Here is an 18,317-nt window from a genome sequence, read left to right on the forward strand (position 1 = left end):
AAACAGTACCTAGGTAAAGATTCCAAAATTAGCGGTGGTTAATTTCCACAGGAGTTCTCCCATTATTGGCAGTCATTTCAGTGGAAGAGCATCGAAAATCCCAGAAAAGGGATATAGATCGCATTTATACCATCTTTTTGACATTTCGGTGGCACATACAAAAAGCTATGGCAGGCAGGTCAGAGAACAACAGCAGAAACATACACCCAATATTTCCACGATAGATGATTTAGATTACACCAAGGACAGGAGTACTTCACTCATGAAAATGTAACAAAATCTACAAATGAAATCTAAAGACTCCACATGCAAAAGCACCTCTGTTATCATTGCCTAAAAATACTTGTTCACGTAATAGAAATGTTACTATATTTCAGCTACTTTTTTTGATATGGGTGATGCAATAAAGACAAGAAATGCAGGACTCCGGAGTCAGAACACTTTTTTTGGGGGGTGGGGCGTCTTCATCATGACCTGAACTAACATAATAGAACAAGTTACAATAGTTAATAAAAAGATTTACTTGCTATAATGTATAAAGTACAGGTTTACTGGAAGTCTGGCAACAAATATCTGACAGTAATCCCTGAGGTCAACTGCTGAAAAAAATTGACCTTTACAGCAACTAAACCCATTGGTGAGATTAGCTCTAAGTCCCCTTTATACTACAGGGTTGCCTCTAATGGCAAGAGTACTGCCAGTAACAACTTTGTATCATAAACGGACTGACACGCTCACTCTCTGAGGCAGTGAAACTTTCATGGAATGCAGTTTTCACTGCCGCCTGCAAATGAAACTGACTCCAACAGCAAATATAAACAGCATGTGCAAGCAGCATGTACCACTTGCCTGTGGGTGGGCTTATCTGTTAGCTCACCTGTACAGGCCAATATTGCAGCGCAGAAGTTGCTATAGTGAATTTGCATAAGGATGAAGCTGGCACAAAAGCAGTCGCCTTCTCATTAATAAATTGATTCATGGTATAACAATTTTGACAGAACTAAAACGATGAAAGATTATGTGGTCACAATCTCATTATTTTTTGTGAGACCTTGCTCTGTGTAAATTAACTTTTTTCATTACACTGCAAAAATACTTCTGACTATAAAATACTTGAGGATGTCCTGAATGCAAATCTTTTTTTTACATTGAACAGAACTAATCAACTACTTTTACAGCTAAACACTATTAGCACCATTGATAAAGATGTTAAATAAAGTTCAGGCAAGAACAGATTGTCTTGTAGCTGCCAATCTTTCACATGGAAGTATTCTCTACATAATCAGTTAAGATGAACAGGATAAATGTTCCGAAATGCACAAGTGATATAAGTAATTTCCAAAAAAAATTGTCCCAGAGCATCCTGAAAGAATAATTTAGTTCATGTCAAAAGTTGGGACACACACAACTGACTTCGACCACATCAGTAACATTTAAGTGCAATGTGAAATATTTTGCATTATCACAGTTGACGGATGTCAGGCTAATATAATGCATATAATTATTCTATATAACATCACTATTATATGTTCTGGGAGAGAATGTTGTATATCAAAGCCACTGAGTTTGAGCATAATATCTTCTTAGGGAATTTCATAAAACCTTTGCAAAAATGGGGAGCTTCACTAGCTAGGAAAACACGCTCATACATCATCTCTTTCAGTAGATTTATATGTTTGGGTGCCACTATTGTTGACCAAGTATGTTCTAGCTTAATGGTTTCCAAATGAGTCTTTTGCCAAGCCTCCCTTCAGAAATTTGTGTAAAACATTCTTAATGTATTTTGCATAATTATACCACAACAGCTTCAACTCTTTAGCTGTCTTTCTTAATACATCTTTTTTTAAAGAAAAATCAGGCCAAGCTATGAGATTGGTAAACCTGACACCATAGTCCTTCCAACATTTACCTATTAGTTTATAGTATAGAAATCAAACATCACTAATATTCAGCAAATCTACTGCCAATGCTAAACTTTTCTTGGATATATATATTCCCAATAGTGCATCTAAAGGTTAATGTGGAATCCACACTTGCTCATGCCAAAGGAACATATCAAGTTGTTTGACTAATTTACTGACTGGTTCATCCCATGAATCAGACCAGAAACAAACAAGAATGTAAAAAATCCTTTCTCTACCCACCCACCAATGTGGTAATATCACCCTCCTACTCATAAGCCATGCTGACCTCCACTCTGGGGACCAGTACACATTACTGGTAAACAACACTGGTCTGGCAGGGTTCAGAGAAAACAGAGCCAAAGATACCAAGTGCAGTATTTAATATGGAAGCAGCTGGGAAAACAGTCAGAATTAAAACTGAACTCATTATGGGCAACAAAACATCTTGAAAGCCAAAATATTTATGTGTTTGCTTAGAAAATCTGGGTTTGTGGAAACAACGCACCATTGACAAAATATTTATCTCTTCCTGTCATATTAAGTTAGTTTCACATACTTAAAAACACTGAGGTCTATTACATCACTGCAAATGTTTCACTTTGGAAAACTCCAACAGTAAATGACCTAAAGTAAGGAAGGATACCCCTTACTAATCAGCATGTAATAAATCTTCAAACAAAATTAAAAGTCTGTCGATTGCAATTCAAAACCAAATAGCCTGTAAAGAGACATGTACTGTGTTGCATTGGAATTAAATGATGTGCTGTATATACCAAATTATGACCATTAGCTTAGTTTCCTGCAAACTACTTTTGGTAACAAGTTGCAGCTTGTGTCAGCCATAGGCAATGCTTTAAAAGACCAACAATGGTAAAGAAATATGCATTAAGTCATGGCACAGAAATACATATTACATCTCTTAGATGACAAGTCCTTAGGGAGAGGTTTAAGGAAAAGATCAAAGGCAGTCTTTCCATTTCAAATTATTCCAGTATTGCTGAATGTGACATAATTACAAAAGATATTAGACATGCATCTCATCAGGATTATCTAACACTCATCTTTGTTGAAAAAGTCTTCCCAGCTGTTGCTTTGCCAGACCAAATGCATCAAGACTGAATAACACAAAAGTACTTATAAGTGACCACAGCTAAGGGTCTTGCCTAAGATTAGTAGACCTGCAATCGATCGTTGTTATGGAAGGCAGCTACGTACACAAACTTCAGACCTATCAAAGTACTCTCCAGCTGTTTCTAACTATATTGGTTAAAGTCATAGACAAAGAAAAAAAGTATGACAGGCATCTGTAATCAATAAAATCTTGCTTCACAGCATATAACAAGTGTCAATAATCAATGAATTTCAGATGGAACCTTTCAGTAGTGTTTTTTTTAAAATGGCACAATTTAGATTTGTTTGTGAAAAACATTAGTCAGAAGAAAAAGGGTCTGTTCTGGGTGACAAAGAGCTAATGAGCAGAAATTCGGAAGTTCAAAAAAACCCTTTTTTTATTTCCTCCCTTTCATAGATTCCACTCTCTTCATCCATTATTAATGAAGTTAAACTACTACTAACATGCCAAATGTGCTGCACTGGAGATTTGTGCTTAATCCAGCACAAAACAGGCCCAGTCACATAATGATGAAAAAAAGAACAAATGTCAACAGTTTCACACTGAGACTGGATTAGGCAGACCATACTTAGTTACTTCGTACACAGGGATTATCTCACTTTTAGTGTCATTGAAGCAGACCAAACTCTTTTTCTCACTTTTGAAAAATCTTTTAAGACCCGAGTAGCAGCCAAAAAAGTCTATCACAATAAAATCAGGAGGTAACATCATGAACAGCAACATTCTTCCAGTTACCAAGATTTCAAGATGACCTCATTAGTCATACCTACAACAAGTCAATGAAGACTGGAAATTCACTGATTCAATACGGCAGATATTGATAAATTTGGAAGTTTTGATCAGATTTATACATTTAATACAAAACAGAAGATGGCAGTGCAATTATTTCATGACATATTTACAAAATTAATTAACATTTCAATTTGAATAGATCAGTCATGTCATCCAATGTTCAAGAGATAGTGTGAACTATGTACCAACATGAGTTTTAAGACAAAAGCTAAAAAGAATCAAGCACTGAAAGCACATATTTCAGAGGTAATGCAATCAGACAAAACTGCTTCTGTTTCAACAGCAAAACAGGCATTGTTTTAATTGTGAATTACAATTACTGAAGCAGGCCAAGGTTAGCTCACAATAAGTGAATGCATTCCATCAATATACTTTCAGCTTAGAAGACTACTTCTGGCTCAATAATCTGGCTGTAAATTCCCATATGTTTCCCCCAATCCTCCATAGTAAGCTGTGACTGACTGCAGAAACATTGAAACAAAGCATAAATAGTACTCTTCCCATTCCTCCTCGGTCCCAGCAATTCCTAAGTTATGGCAGGAGATGAGAAGAACTCTGGTGGAAATTGAAGAGTCTTGAAAGGAAAAAGAAATAACAGATAAGGCATCCCATAGATAGTCTAAACATAATTTATTACAAAATGTGAAACTTATTGCAATATTTATTTTCATTGACCAAAACCTGAATTCATACACACTTTGGAGGATGTTAGAAAAATTGCTTCCTTAGCACCTTGACCCTCATTACAATATTGCTAGAGTGGAGTGTCACAATACTGAGCTTTACACAAAATGAATAAACCCAAGGTATTTCTCAACAGCAGTTCTATAATATTCAGTATGATAATATACAATCATTGTTTATGGCATCAATAATAGTACAGCACTAACATCTTCATAATGTTTAGGATAATTATACATTTCAATAGAATACACTCTTTAAATCTGCCTTATAAATTAACATAAAAACATCAAAATTAGAAAATTATTTTAAAAAGCACGTATTAATATTGTGTGCGCTTTCTATTTCTAATTTCTCAATTCAACTGGACACATTGAGTTCAAGGACAAACAATTGAAACATGATGCATGACATAAATGGAAAGGAATATAGAGTGGGGAGTATAATAGGAGATCAATTTATTACTACTGGCAGAAACATACACGTCATTACTTAAAGCATCCCAAACTACTTATTTCAAGCAAAGACAACTCCTGTTCTTTACACTTGACCAAAAAGAATGCATGTCTTGAAATCTTCTGGCTATTTTTTTCTGATTGAAAAGCCAGTTTACATAGCTGGATCATTTTCATTACAAGACAGAAGTGGGTACTACAGATGCAGAAATTAGAATGCGGAAAAGGCAGCATTCGAGGAGCAGGAAAATTGACGTTCAGGATTTCTGGTGAAGGGCTTTTGCCCGAAACATCAACTTTCTTGCTTCTCGGATGCTGCCTGACCTGCGGTGCTTTTCCAGCACCACTCTAATCTTGACTCATTTTCATTACTCATAACTCATGTCCAGGTTTCTCTTAAAATTTAAATTGAGGTGGAAACAACATCAAAAACGCTATGGCTGCATGAAAAGGATGTCTATATTATTTTCCAGTTGCCCAATGACAGGCTCCCTAAGAAAGTACCACTGGGTTGATCATCAGAGTTAACAGGGTGACTGGGCAAATCTTATCATTGTAGTAATACTGACCTTCTATAATGAAAACTTGTTCTAAATGATTATTTTCAATTGCCATATTTCTCTGCAATTAAATAAATAAATACTGAAAATAATATCAAACAGAACCATAATTCTATCAATAATTCCATTTTATGGACCTCATTTTATTAAAATACTTATATCACACTCAAAATTCATGCAACAAGAAGTCTGCCTCCTGTAGAACTATCCTTTTGTTTGGATCCTGTGGTTTGGTACTCAATTTCCTGGTGCACTGGGCAAATTCTGGCTGGATCTTATGGGACACTGTCCTGTTTGACTGAAAGCTTGATCAGAATCTCACTCACCAAAAAACTAGGTGCCCCTTAAACAGTTTATGTGACTTTAGTTGGCTCAGGCCAAGAATACTATTCCTGCATCAAGAGGGAAATTCTCCTATAAAGAGCAACTAGCCATTCAAAAGCAGCATCAGATTCAAGCAAAGATATGAATTAAGAGCAAGACAAAGCACTCAGGTCCTCAAGTCTGCTTCACTACTAAGCAAATTCACAGCATAGCAGATCTGCTTGTAACCCAAATCCATGTTCCCACCTAACCTTACTATAGGGTTAAGGTTACCTTTTACCCCACTGCTTAAAAAGCATTTATTTCTGCCTTTAAAATTTTCAATGACCCTGTTTCAACCACCATTTCAGAAATAATGATTTGGAGATGCTGGTGTCAGACTGGGGTGCACAAAGTTAAAAAGCACACAACACCAGGTTATAGTCCAAAGGTTTAATTGGAAGCACTAGTTTCGGAGCATCGCTCCTTCATCAGACGGTTGTGGAGGACGCAATTGTAAGACACAGAATTTATAGCAAAATATAAATGTGTGTGAAACAGAGAGGACTTCACTATTTACTTGACTCCTGTGACAAGTTTCAAGAGCAAATTATTAAAATGCAGCAAAGCAATTTATCACATTTGTAACTACTCTATAAGAATGCGGGAACAAAGAAGAGGTCTTGCAGCAACCAACTGCTACAGCAGTTCAAACTTTTCTGGAAAATGCCTGCCCTAGCAGAAATGATTTTTTTTCTATTTCTGGTTCTGGTCCAGGAGTTATCCCAAGATTTCACTGGATCTGGATCCTGGATCCATTCTATTTTCCTTACCCTCTGAAAACAGATAAATAAACATCTATTCTAGAAAAGAAATTTTCTGAGAAGACAGTGATTCCCTCTTCATCTGTTTGCAGTGTGACTTTGGTGGACAAAGGCAAAGAAATATATTAAAAGTTATCCTTCTTACTTTCGTGTTTCTTCCTGTGCAACTGGGCTCTGAATATTTAAATGCTCGCTTTACTTTACCAATGTGTTGTTCAGCAAAATATAAATATTCTACTGTTCAAACTGTCACAAACATAAATTCCAGAAATAAGCACTCTAATAAATGACATTTATTTTCTCACTGCATTTTATCCAAATTTTTGAACAGTTATCACTTTATATGATTTCTGGCATTTTATATGAAGCAAAAAAAAATGCCAGTTACGATGCCATCTTATTATAATTTCCTTGCATATTTTCGATCTCAATAACATTTCAGTTGCTAGCACATGTGTGAATTGTTGATCTTCTGCCAATCAGAAATTTCTGTCAATTATAAACATAAAAGCACATGGTTCCTGCAACAATTCAGAATAATAGTCTTAAAGCCTTGGCAAATGGTTTTAAGAGGAGAATCAAACATTAAGAAGCAGAAATATCACTTTTTTTTTTACCAAAATATCTCCCATACATTTCTCTTCAGGACACTCCAACGGTGCTCAGTCCATTTGTTTCCATCTACCCTGCAATCCCCAACCCTCTAGAGGTTGCAGCCAAGAAGGGTGAGCCTGTATCTGGACAGAATACTGTCAGCACAACTATACATGTGCATCTCTTCCACCCCCTTCCCCACCCCACAGCCACAAATTCCCCTGGGGCTGTTCACCCAAACCTTCCAGGACATCAGCATCCACTACAGAACATGTTCTATAGCTGAAGATCTTGGACATAATAGAAGGGAAAGGAAATAAAACCTGCTGAGAGTATGTGGAAAGCATGAATTAGGCATTATTATAAATGTACTTTCAAAATTATAAATTCAAATCTATAGCATGTACTTTCAGTCACCACATAACTGATCGACTGTCATTTTTGCTGTAGGATCTAGTCATGTGGCTGTCATGTCAGAGCAACCTCTTCATACATCCAAAACAACATAGAATTTACATTGGTGAGTTGGAAATGCAAGTATCTCTGGAGTGTCCTGAAAGAAAACTTATGGGTGAATCTGAGTATGTATCTTCTTCCATTTGGATGTTTACTGACCCAACCCCGCTTACTTGAGAAGAAGGGGCACCTGAGGTGGGCTTGAGGTGTCTCATCCCTCTCTAACCTTGCCACTGATGTTGAGCAACAATGGTTAAAACAATGGAGTGCAGGTCAGCATGCACTCTGATAGCCAGGCTGTTTTGCTGGACCTGGGTTTCTGTTGCAGCTGCCAACCTGTTCATGGACAAAACCAGATAACTGAATGTTGGAGCCATCATGGTGCTGCAAACACTGGTGGACCTCTCCAATCTTGGGCCTCTTTAATGACCGTTTCTGTCTGTCCACTTTGACAAAGTCACTAAATACCAATAACACTGGGTTATCTTAGCAAGTTCCTGGTCTCGAGCAGTCTCCTGAATGCCAGTGAGCTGGCACATTTCTTCCTTGACCATCTGCGGAGACATGCAAGTAATGTACTCACCAGATTGTTCTCCTGAATCTAGTCTAGGAAGGGAACCAAACGAGGAGGAAGTCTGTGAACTCATGGATGGTGCAAGTGAAAGCCTTGCTGATGCAACCACTGAGGGATCTGTGAATTCTTCCGCACAGATGGAGGGGAAGCTGATGGGTTGAGCAGCTGGCCTCTTTGGGGAAGCAGCTGTGTGGATGCCATTGGCCACTGCATAAGAAAGGTCATTTGTTGTGTAATAGGAGCATCTTAAGAAAAATCAAACAGTGGTGATAACCGAAGAGCAGCACAGCGTAATAATTCCCTAACATAGAGATTGGGACATCCACACATGAGCAGTCTCTTTCCTCATCACTCACCTTTAAAATCTTCTTAGATTTTAGATTTCAGTAAGAAGCTGAACGTCAGCCACACCATCTCCCATCTGGGCCCACTCTACTCGGCTATGAGACATTTTCACCTGAGAGGGTGAGTGAGATGAAAATGGTTGGAAGAACTGTTAGTGGTGCTACTGGATAAGTAGAGGTGGTAAGGTGTCCTGAGTGAGTACGAAACACAGAAGTAAAAAAAGGATCTTTATGAGGATGAGGTGGGTTGAGTGCTGTTGAACAGACATGGAATGGTGAGAGTCATAGACAATTAGCCTTGATGATTTTCTATAAAATGGTAGAGTTAGAGTGATTGCGATAAAGCAGAGAGAAGACAGTAGTACGTAACATTGCAGAGCACAGAACATCATGAACTTTCTTTCAGAACTGCTGAACATTTTGTTTGGTGCGTGAAACAGCACTGACTCAGGCCACTTTTTGGGTTCAGCAAGGCTAAAACTGGTGCTGTGACTCTTTTGACAGTCCATAGGAAATAAGATAGCCTCCACTCTACAGTCTAAATCTTGAATTAAGAGTCTAATAATGATCATGAAACCATTATCGATTGTCAGAAAACCCTATCTGGATCACTAACATCCTTTCGAGAAGGAGAGTGTTGTCCTTATCTGGTCTGGCCCACATGCAACTGCAGATACAAAGTAATGTGGCTGACTCTGAACTGGGAATGGATAATAAATGCTAGCCTAGGCAGCGACACCCTCATCTCATGAATGAATATTTTTTTTAAACCTATTCAACAGCATAGGTGAAAGCAATGACTGCAGATTCTGGAAACCAGAGTCCAGATTAGAGTGGTGCTGGAAAAGCACAGCAGTTCGGGCAGCATCCGAGGAGCAGTAAAATCAATGTTTCGGGCAAAAGCCCTTCATCAGGAATACAGGCAGAGAGCCTGAAGGGTGGAGAGATAAATGAGAGGAGGGTGGGGGTGGGGAGAAAGTAGCATAGAGTACAACAGATGAGTGGAGGGGGAATGAAGGTGATAGGTCGGGGGGGAGGGGTGAGTGGATAGGTGGAAAAGAAGATAGGCAGGTAGGACAAGTCATGGAGACAGTGCTGAGCTGGAAGTTTAGAACTGGGGTGAGGTGGGGGAAGGGGAAATGAGGAACCTATTGAAGTCCACATTGATGCCCTGGGATTGAAGTGTTCCAAGGTGGAAGATGAGGCGTTCTTCCTCCAGGTGTCTGGTGGTGAGGGAGCGGCGGTGAAGAAGGCCCAGGGCCTCCATGTCCTCTAGGAGAAAGTGAGGATTGCAGATGCTGGAGTACCAGAGTTGAAAAATGTGGTGCTGGAAAAACACAGCAGGCCAGGCAGCATCTGAGGAGCAGGAGAATCAATGTTTCAGGCAAAAGCCCTTCATCAGGAATACAGGCAGAGAGCCTGAAGAAGGGCTTATGCCCGAAACGTCGATTCTCCTGCTCCTCGGATGCTGCCTGGCCTGCTGTGTTTTTCTAGCACCGCATTTTTCAACCCTCCATGTCCTCAGCAGAGTGGGAGGGGGAGTTGAAATGTTGGGCCACAGGGCAATTTGGTTGATTGGTGCGGGTGTCCCAGAGATGTTCCCTAAAGCGCTCTGCTAGGAGGCATCCAGTCTCCCCAATTTAGAAGAGACCGCATCAGGGGCAACGGATACAATAAATGATATTGGTGGATGTGCAGGTAAAACTTTGATGGATGTGGAAGGCTCGTTGAGGACCTTGAATTGAGGTGAGGGAGGAGGTTTGGGTGCACGTTTTGCAATTCCTGCAGTGGCAGGGGAAGGTGCCAGGATGGGAGGGTGGGTTGTTGGGAGGCATGGACCTGACCAGGTAGTCACGGAGGGAACGGTCTTGGCGGAAGGCGAAAAGAGGTGGGGAGGGAAATATATCCCTGGTAGTGGGGTCTGTTTGGAGGTGGCGGAAATGTCGGCGGATGATTTGGTTTATGCCAACATTTCTGCCACCTCCAAACAGACCCCACTACCAGGGATATATTTCCCTCCCCACCCCTTTCCGCCTTCTGCAAAGACTGTTCCCTCCGTGACTACCTGGTCAGGTCCACGCCCCCCGACAACCCACCCTCCCATCTTGACACCTTCCCCTGCCACCGCAGAAATTGCAAAACCTGCGCCCACACCTCCTGCCTCACCTCTATCCAAGGCCCTAAAGGAGCCTTCCACATCCATCAAAGTTTTACCTGCACATCCACCAATATCATTTATTGCATCCGTTGCGCCCGATGCGGTCTCCTCTAAATTGGGGAGACTGGATGCCTCCTAGCAGAGCGCTTGAGGGAACATCTCTGGGACACCCGTACCAATCAACCAAACCGCCCTGTGGCCCAACATTTCAACTCCCCCTCCCACTCTGCCGAGGACATGGAGGTCCTGGGCCAGCTTCACCGCTGCTCCCTCACCACCAGACGCCTGGAGGAAGAATGCCTCATCTTCCGCTTGGAACACTTCAACCCCAGGGCATCAATGTGGCCTTTCACAGTTTCCTCATTTCCCCTTCCCCCATCTCACCCCAGTTCCAAACTTCCAGCTCAGCACTGTCCCAATGACTTGTCCTACCTGCCTATCTTCTTTTCCACCTATCCACTCACCTTGACCTATCACCTTCATCTTCTCCCCCACTCACCTATTGTACTCTATGCTACTTTCTCCCCACCCCCTCCCTCCTCTCACTTATCTCTCCACTCTTCAGGATCTCTGCCTATATTCCTGATGAAGGGCTTTTGCCCGAAATGTCGATTTTACTGCTTCTCGGATGCTGCCTGAACTGCTGTGCTTTTCCAGCACCACTCTAATCTATTCAACAGCATATCCAAGTCACTTTTGGCCACGCCACCTTCTCCTTTTGGGACCTTGCCCAAAATGGTCATGAAATGGAATGATCACCAATTTGTGAATTGCCATGATTGAAGGCGTGCACAACAAGAGTTTAAGTATGGTATCAGTAGTGTGAACTGCATAAGACCCATCAGTGGTTAGCACTCCTCCCTATGTTGTCACATGATAGCACAAGAAGGGTGCTGCAGAGTCTGGGTCTTTGTGGAAGATTGCATGAGAAAATTTGTTATGGACCATAACAGGAAACCGTTCATGAAACTGCACAAAAATAACAGCCAAAAACAAAGGGAAAATTCAATTTAGGGAGTCTCAATTTAGAATTCATCCAAATTACAACACCTGTACAATAAGAAACACCTTCATAATTATAATGAAGGAAAGAATTTGCATAACATTTACTCCTAGAAAATATTTTCTTCATCTTTTGTTATGTGCTATATAAAGGCTTTGATCACTAGAGAGGCAAATCTTCCAAGAAGACAAAGCTGATCATTTCTCCCTGACTAATTGAAAGGTAATCAATTAAAATTCATCATTAATTTAACATTATAATCTTCATTACTTATTATTCGATCTTAATCAGTTGGATTCCACAGATGATATTTTAACAAGCCAGGCACTGTAGGGGACTAAAATATTCAGATATTTAATAATGTGTATCTGCTTGGATTCAGAAAATGTTTTAGTCCTGCTCTTAACCAGATGTTCATCCCATTAAAACTGATTGGCATGACATTTGCTGCTTTTGATGACATCTGTTCCACATAACTATAACTCTGATAGAGAAAAGAAAAAATGTCTATAGTCTCACTTGAGGCTTGTCAATATTATTATACTCATAATTATAATCCATCTAGCTTAAGAGGTTGATCATTGTGAAGCCCCTTAGCTCCATTTTATGTCCATTGCAATGCTTAATGCTATGCCAATACATGAAACTGCTGTTTATACCACTAATTCCAATAGTTTATTCCTAATACATCTTACATTAGTATAAAATTGAAGATTATCCTTTAACATCTTCTCATCTCATTTTAACCTTTCATATTTACAGGTGAATCTCCAATGGCATTGTATATGTCTACTGAAGCACTTGCTGATTTCATACTTATAGTTAGCGATACAACCGAAGACTGTAGTGACGTGGTTGCAGAAAAAAACAGATAAAGACAGCTAGAAGAGGTATTCCATAGTGGACAAAGGGAGGAAGTAAATGTGATAACCTGTGATTGTATTTTGCGATGGCTACACAACTGAGAGACCAGCTTTGAAACTTTAGAAATACTGAACAGAATTCCTGCAATACATTACCAGAGCTGATGCTTACCAAAAAGCTTCTGAAACACGGTTGCAGCTCTGACACCACCAAATACAAGCAAAGCAGAGACAGATCCAGACATAATATTGATGCATATACTTATCATGCTAACAATATACTTCAATAACTTTCTCTTGACTTTCACAATTTATAAGCTGAAATATCTGGACAAGAAAAGGGAAGCATATTTGCATTTAAATTATCAACTACTTCCAATGTCTAAGGGTAACATTATTTTTTCATTAACATGTCACTTACAGAATTCACAATAGCAACAACAAAATTCTCCTGTTGTTGTCTGTCAGTCAGCCAGTCCCAAATGATACCAGACATGGCAAGAAGAACCAAAGCTGCATTAGAGTATCCTCCAAGGCCAGCTGCAGTTTACTACATTGAATATCAGCAGCTATGTTGTTGTACAGAGTTGCAGTTGCATGCAGTAGCACAACAGTCAGATGAGTTGGTCACAGACAGCCTAATAGGAAAAAGAATGTGCTGGTTTCCTCCTCCTCCTCTTTCTTGGTTTCTTATCATAGACCTGGTGGCAAGGTCTATGACCCTCATGATGGTAAGGTTATGCAGGATAGAACAGACAAGTCATGACACACACTGAAACAGCAGTCCTGCCAGCCAAATTATTAGATAGATACTCCAAAGGTCTACTCAATTATATTTCATGTGTGGCAGTATAATTCTAGCTGTATACACACTCTCCATTAATGCACAGGTTTTGCACCAGAGCCATAAGCCAGCAGATAACCTTTGTCATCTCCTGGGACAATGCAACATTGTTCTGTTGTTACAGTGAATTGATGCAGGAAAAGACATCATGACAGGTACCAAGATACCAGACACTAGCCTTCAAGCGAGATTGGGCACATACCAGCTTGAAGGTAGAGCTGTGTCGGAGTGGGTGTTTATGGAGCTGAGAAAGCTGCTGGGTGAAGTTGTGATGGCAAGATAGGAGAGAGATCTTGGGAAGTGAGAGGCTATAGATGTGAAAGGGCGGGGGGGGGAGGGTGTGGCAACATACCTGTGGAAGCATGATTAGAGCTGTGACAGCAAGCTCAGGGTTTGGAGAACAGGTAGCAATTTCTTGTTCCCATCTATATTTTGTAGGCTCTGTTGAAGGCAATGTTTGTGTCTCAGAGTTAATTTCACAATGCCATACCACAGCAAGAAAAAATTATGTGCAAAGGGCCCCAGAACCAATCCCAATACTGTCCCATCTGAGTCCCCACTTCAGTCAATATTGCTGCCTTGGAGGAGATGGGGGACCCCATTTGTTCCTCTTGCAACCTCAATGACTCATACCAATGTGATTGGCTCACAGTTGTACTCAGTTGTACCAAGTGCTATGAAGAGGGCTGCACATGGCTCAGTGGTTAGCATTGCTGCCTCACAGCGGCAGGGACCTGGGTTTGATTCCAGCCTTGGGCAGCTGTCTGTATGGAGTTTGCGCATTCTTCCCCTGTCTGCGTGGGTTTCCTCCGGTGCTCCGGTTTCTGCCCACAGTTCGAAGATGTGCAGGTTAGGTGGATTGGCCAGCAATGTGTAGGTTAAGTATATTAGTCAGGGGTAAATATACGATAGGGGGAATTGGTCTAGGTGGGTTACTCTTTGGAGGGTTGGGTGAAGGGCCTGCTTCCACACTGTAGGGATTCTACAAAATCTCATTTAAAAAAACCAGACGGACCACCTGGCATCAACCTCGGCACCAGAAAGACAATGGCAGAAACAGCCCTGTTAATCCTGTATAGTCCTCCTTACTAATGACTGGGAGCTAATGCCAAAATTGGGACAGCTGTCTGACAGATTACTCAAGCAACAACAGCTGAAATATATATACTTACAGAATCATACCTTATGTCACAGACATCACCATCACTGTCCCTGGATATGTCCTGTCCCAAAGGTAGGTTGGGTGCTAAATGAAATAGCTGCTATACTGGGTCTGCGGCAGGTGGTGAGGGGACCAACAAGAGGGAGAAACATATTTGACTTTATCTTTACCATAATGCCAACTGCAGATGCATCTGTCCATGATGTTTAAAAGTACCACCTCATAGTCCTTTTGGAGATGGAATCCCATCTTCACATTGAGAATAACCTCCATCATGTTGTGTTGCATTTTCACGATGCTAAATGGGACAGATTTCAAACAGATCTAGCTACTCAAGATGTGGCACTGTTGGCCATCAACAGCAGCAGTACTCCAGTATAATCTGCAATCTTATGGACATATCCTTCATTCAACCATTTTCATCAACCCAGGGGATCAACCATAATTCAATAGAGAGTGCTCCAGGACTTGCGTTTCCCATACCAAGTTACTCTAGTTCAGTTAGAACACGGTCACCCTGGCCTCCGCCATCACCACACCCTTACCACCTGATAGCTGGAGGAAGAACACCTCATCTTCCGCCGTGGGACCTTCCAACCACACGGCATCAATGTGGATTTCCTCATTTCCCCTCTCCCCACTTTATTCCAGTTCCTACCTTCCAACTCAGCACCGCCCCATGACCTGTCCTACTTGTCCATCTTCCTTCCCAGCTATCTGCTCCACCCTCCACTCTGGCCTATCACCATTACCCCCACCTGCGATAACCTATTGCACTCTTAGCCACCTTTCCCCCAGCACCACCCCCCTCTCATTTATCTCTCCACCTGCCCGGCTCACACGCCTCATTCCTGATGAAGGGTTCTTGCCCAAAATGGCAATTCCCCTGCTCCTCGGATGCTGCCTGACCTGCTGTGCTTTTCCAGTACCCCACTCTCGACTCTGATTTCTAGCATCTGCAGTCCTCATTTTCTCTGGAACACTGTCATCTACCTAACAATGTGGAAAATTGCCGAGGTCCTGTACACCTAAATCAAAACAAACATAGAATATAGAACATATAGAACATAGAACATTACAGCACAGTACAGGCCCTTCGGCCCTCAATGTTGCGCCGACCTATCATACCAACCTGAAGCCCATCTAACCAACACTATTCCATGTGCGTCCATATATTTGTCCAATGACAACTTAAAGTTGGCAAATCTACTACCATTGCAGGTAAAGCATTCCATACCCTTATTACTCTCTGAGTAAACAAACTATGTCTGACATCTATCCTATATCTATCACCCCTCAATTTAAAGCTATGCCCCCTCGTGCTCGCCATCACCATACTTGGAAAAAGGCTCTCCCTGTCCACTCTATCTAACCCTCTGATTATCTTATATGTCTCTATGAAGTCACCTCTCAACCTTCTTCTCTCCAATGAAAACAGCCTCAAGTCCCTCAGCCTTTCCTCGTAAGACCTCCCCTCCATACCAGGCAACATCCTAGTAAATCTCCTCTGCACCCTTTCCAAAGCTTTCACATCCTTCTTATAAAGCAGTGACCAAAATTGTACACAATACTCCAAGTGAGGCCATATCAGCGTGTTGTACAGCTGCAGCATAACCTCATGGTTCTGGAACTCGATCCCTCTATTAATAAAAGCTAAAACACTGTATGCCTTCTTAACAACCCTGTCAACCTGAGTGGCAACTTTCAAGGATCTGTGTACCTGGACACCGAGATCTCTCTGCTCATCTACACTACCAAGAATTTTACCATTAACCCAGTACTTTGCATTGTAGTTACTCCGACCAAAATGAATCACCTCACACTTGTCCGCATTGTACTCTATTTGCCACCTCTCAGCCCAGCTCTGCAGCTCATCTACGTCTCTCTGTAACCTACAACATCCTTCGTCACTATCTACAACTCCACCGACCTTAGTGTTGTCTGCGAATTTACTAACCCACCCTTCTACGCCCTCATCCACGTCATCTGTAAAAATTACGAACAGCAGTGGACCCAACACTGACCCTTGCAGTACACCACTGGTAACTGGACTCCAGGATGAACATTTCCCATCAACCACCACCCTCTGTCTTCTTTCAGCAAGCCAATTACTGATCAAAACTGCTATATCCCCTGCAATCCCATTCCTCTGCATTTTGTACAATAGCGTACTGTGGGGAACCTTATCGAATGCTTTGCTGAAATCCATATACACCACATCAACCAGTTTACTCTCATATACCTGTTTGGTCACCTTCTCAAAGAACTCAATAAGGTTTGTGAAGCATGATCTACCCTTCACAAAACCATGCTGAATATCCCTAGTCAAATTATTCTTTTCTAGATGATTATAAATTCTATCTCTTATAATCTTTTCCAACACTTTACCAACAACTGAAGTAAGGCTCACTGGTCTATAATTACCTGGCTTGTCTCTACTCCCCTTCTTGAACAGGGGAGCCACATTTGCTATCCTCCAGTCTTCTGGCACTACTCCTGTAGACAATAATGATTTAAAGACCAATGTCAAAGGCTCGGCAATCTCCTCCCTGGCTTCCCAGAGGATCCTAGGATAAATCCCATCCGGCCCAGGGGACTTATCTATTTTCACACTCTGCAGGATTTCTAATACCTCTTCCTTGTAAACCTTAATCCCACCTAGTCTAGTAGCCTGTATCTCAGTACTCTCCTCAAAAACATTGCCGTTTTCTAGAGTGAATACTGTCAAAAAATATTCATTTAGTGCTTCCCCATCTCCTCTGACTCCGCACACAACTTCCCACTACTATCCTTGATTGGCCCTAATCTTACTCTCATCATTCTTTTATTCCTTAAATACCAATAGAAAGCCTTAGGGTTTACCCTGATCCTATCCACCAACAACTTCTCATGTCTCCTCCTGGCTCTTCTGAGCTCTCTCTTTAGGCCTTTCCTGGCTATCTTGTAATCCTCAAGTGGCCTAACTGAGCCTTCACATCTCATCCTAACATAAGCCTTCTTCTTCCTCTTGACCAGAGATTCCACTTCCTTCATAAACCATGGCTCCCGCACTCTACAGCTTCTTCCCTGCCTGACAGGTACATATTTATCTAGGACACTCAGGAGCTTTTCCTTGAATAAGCTTCACAGTTCTATTGTGCCCACGCCCTGAAGTTTCCTTCCCCATCCTATGCTTCCTAAATCTTGCCTAAGCCTTTCTCCCAGTTGTAACTCTTGCCCAGTGTTATACACCTATCCCTTTCTATCACCAAAGTGCTCACCTACGTCCAAGTCTATCACCTGGCCGAGCTCGTTACACAGTACCAAATCTAATGTGGCTTCACCCCTTGTTGGCCTGTCTACATACTGTGTCAGGAAGCCCTCCTGCACACACTGGACAAAAACTGACCCATCTATAGTACTCGTACTGTAGTGATACCAGTCAATATTTGGATAGTTGAAGTCCCCCATGATAGCTACGCTGCCTCTCTCACTCCTATAGAGAATCATCTTTGCTATCCTTTCCTCTACATCTCTGGAACTATTCGGAGGCCTATAGAAAACTTTCCTTTCCTGTTTCTAACCTCAGCCCATACTACCTCAGTTGACGAGTCCCCTAACATCCTTTCCGCAACTGCAATACTGTCCTTGACCAACAATGCCACACCTCCCCCTCTTTTATCAACACA

This window comes from Hemiscyllium ocellatum, chromosome 1 (assembly GCF_020745735.1).
Source record: "Hemiscyllium ocellatum isolate sHemOce1 chromosome 1, sHemOce1.pat.X.cur, whole genome shotgun sequence".
Lineage (NCBI taxonomy): Eukaryota > Metazoa > Chordata > Chondrichthyes > Orectolobiformes > Hemiscylliidae > Hemiscyllium > Hemiscyllium ocellatum.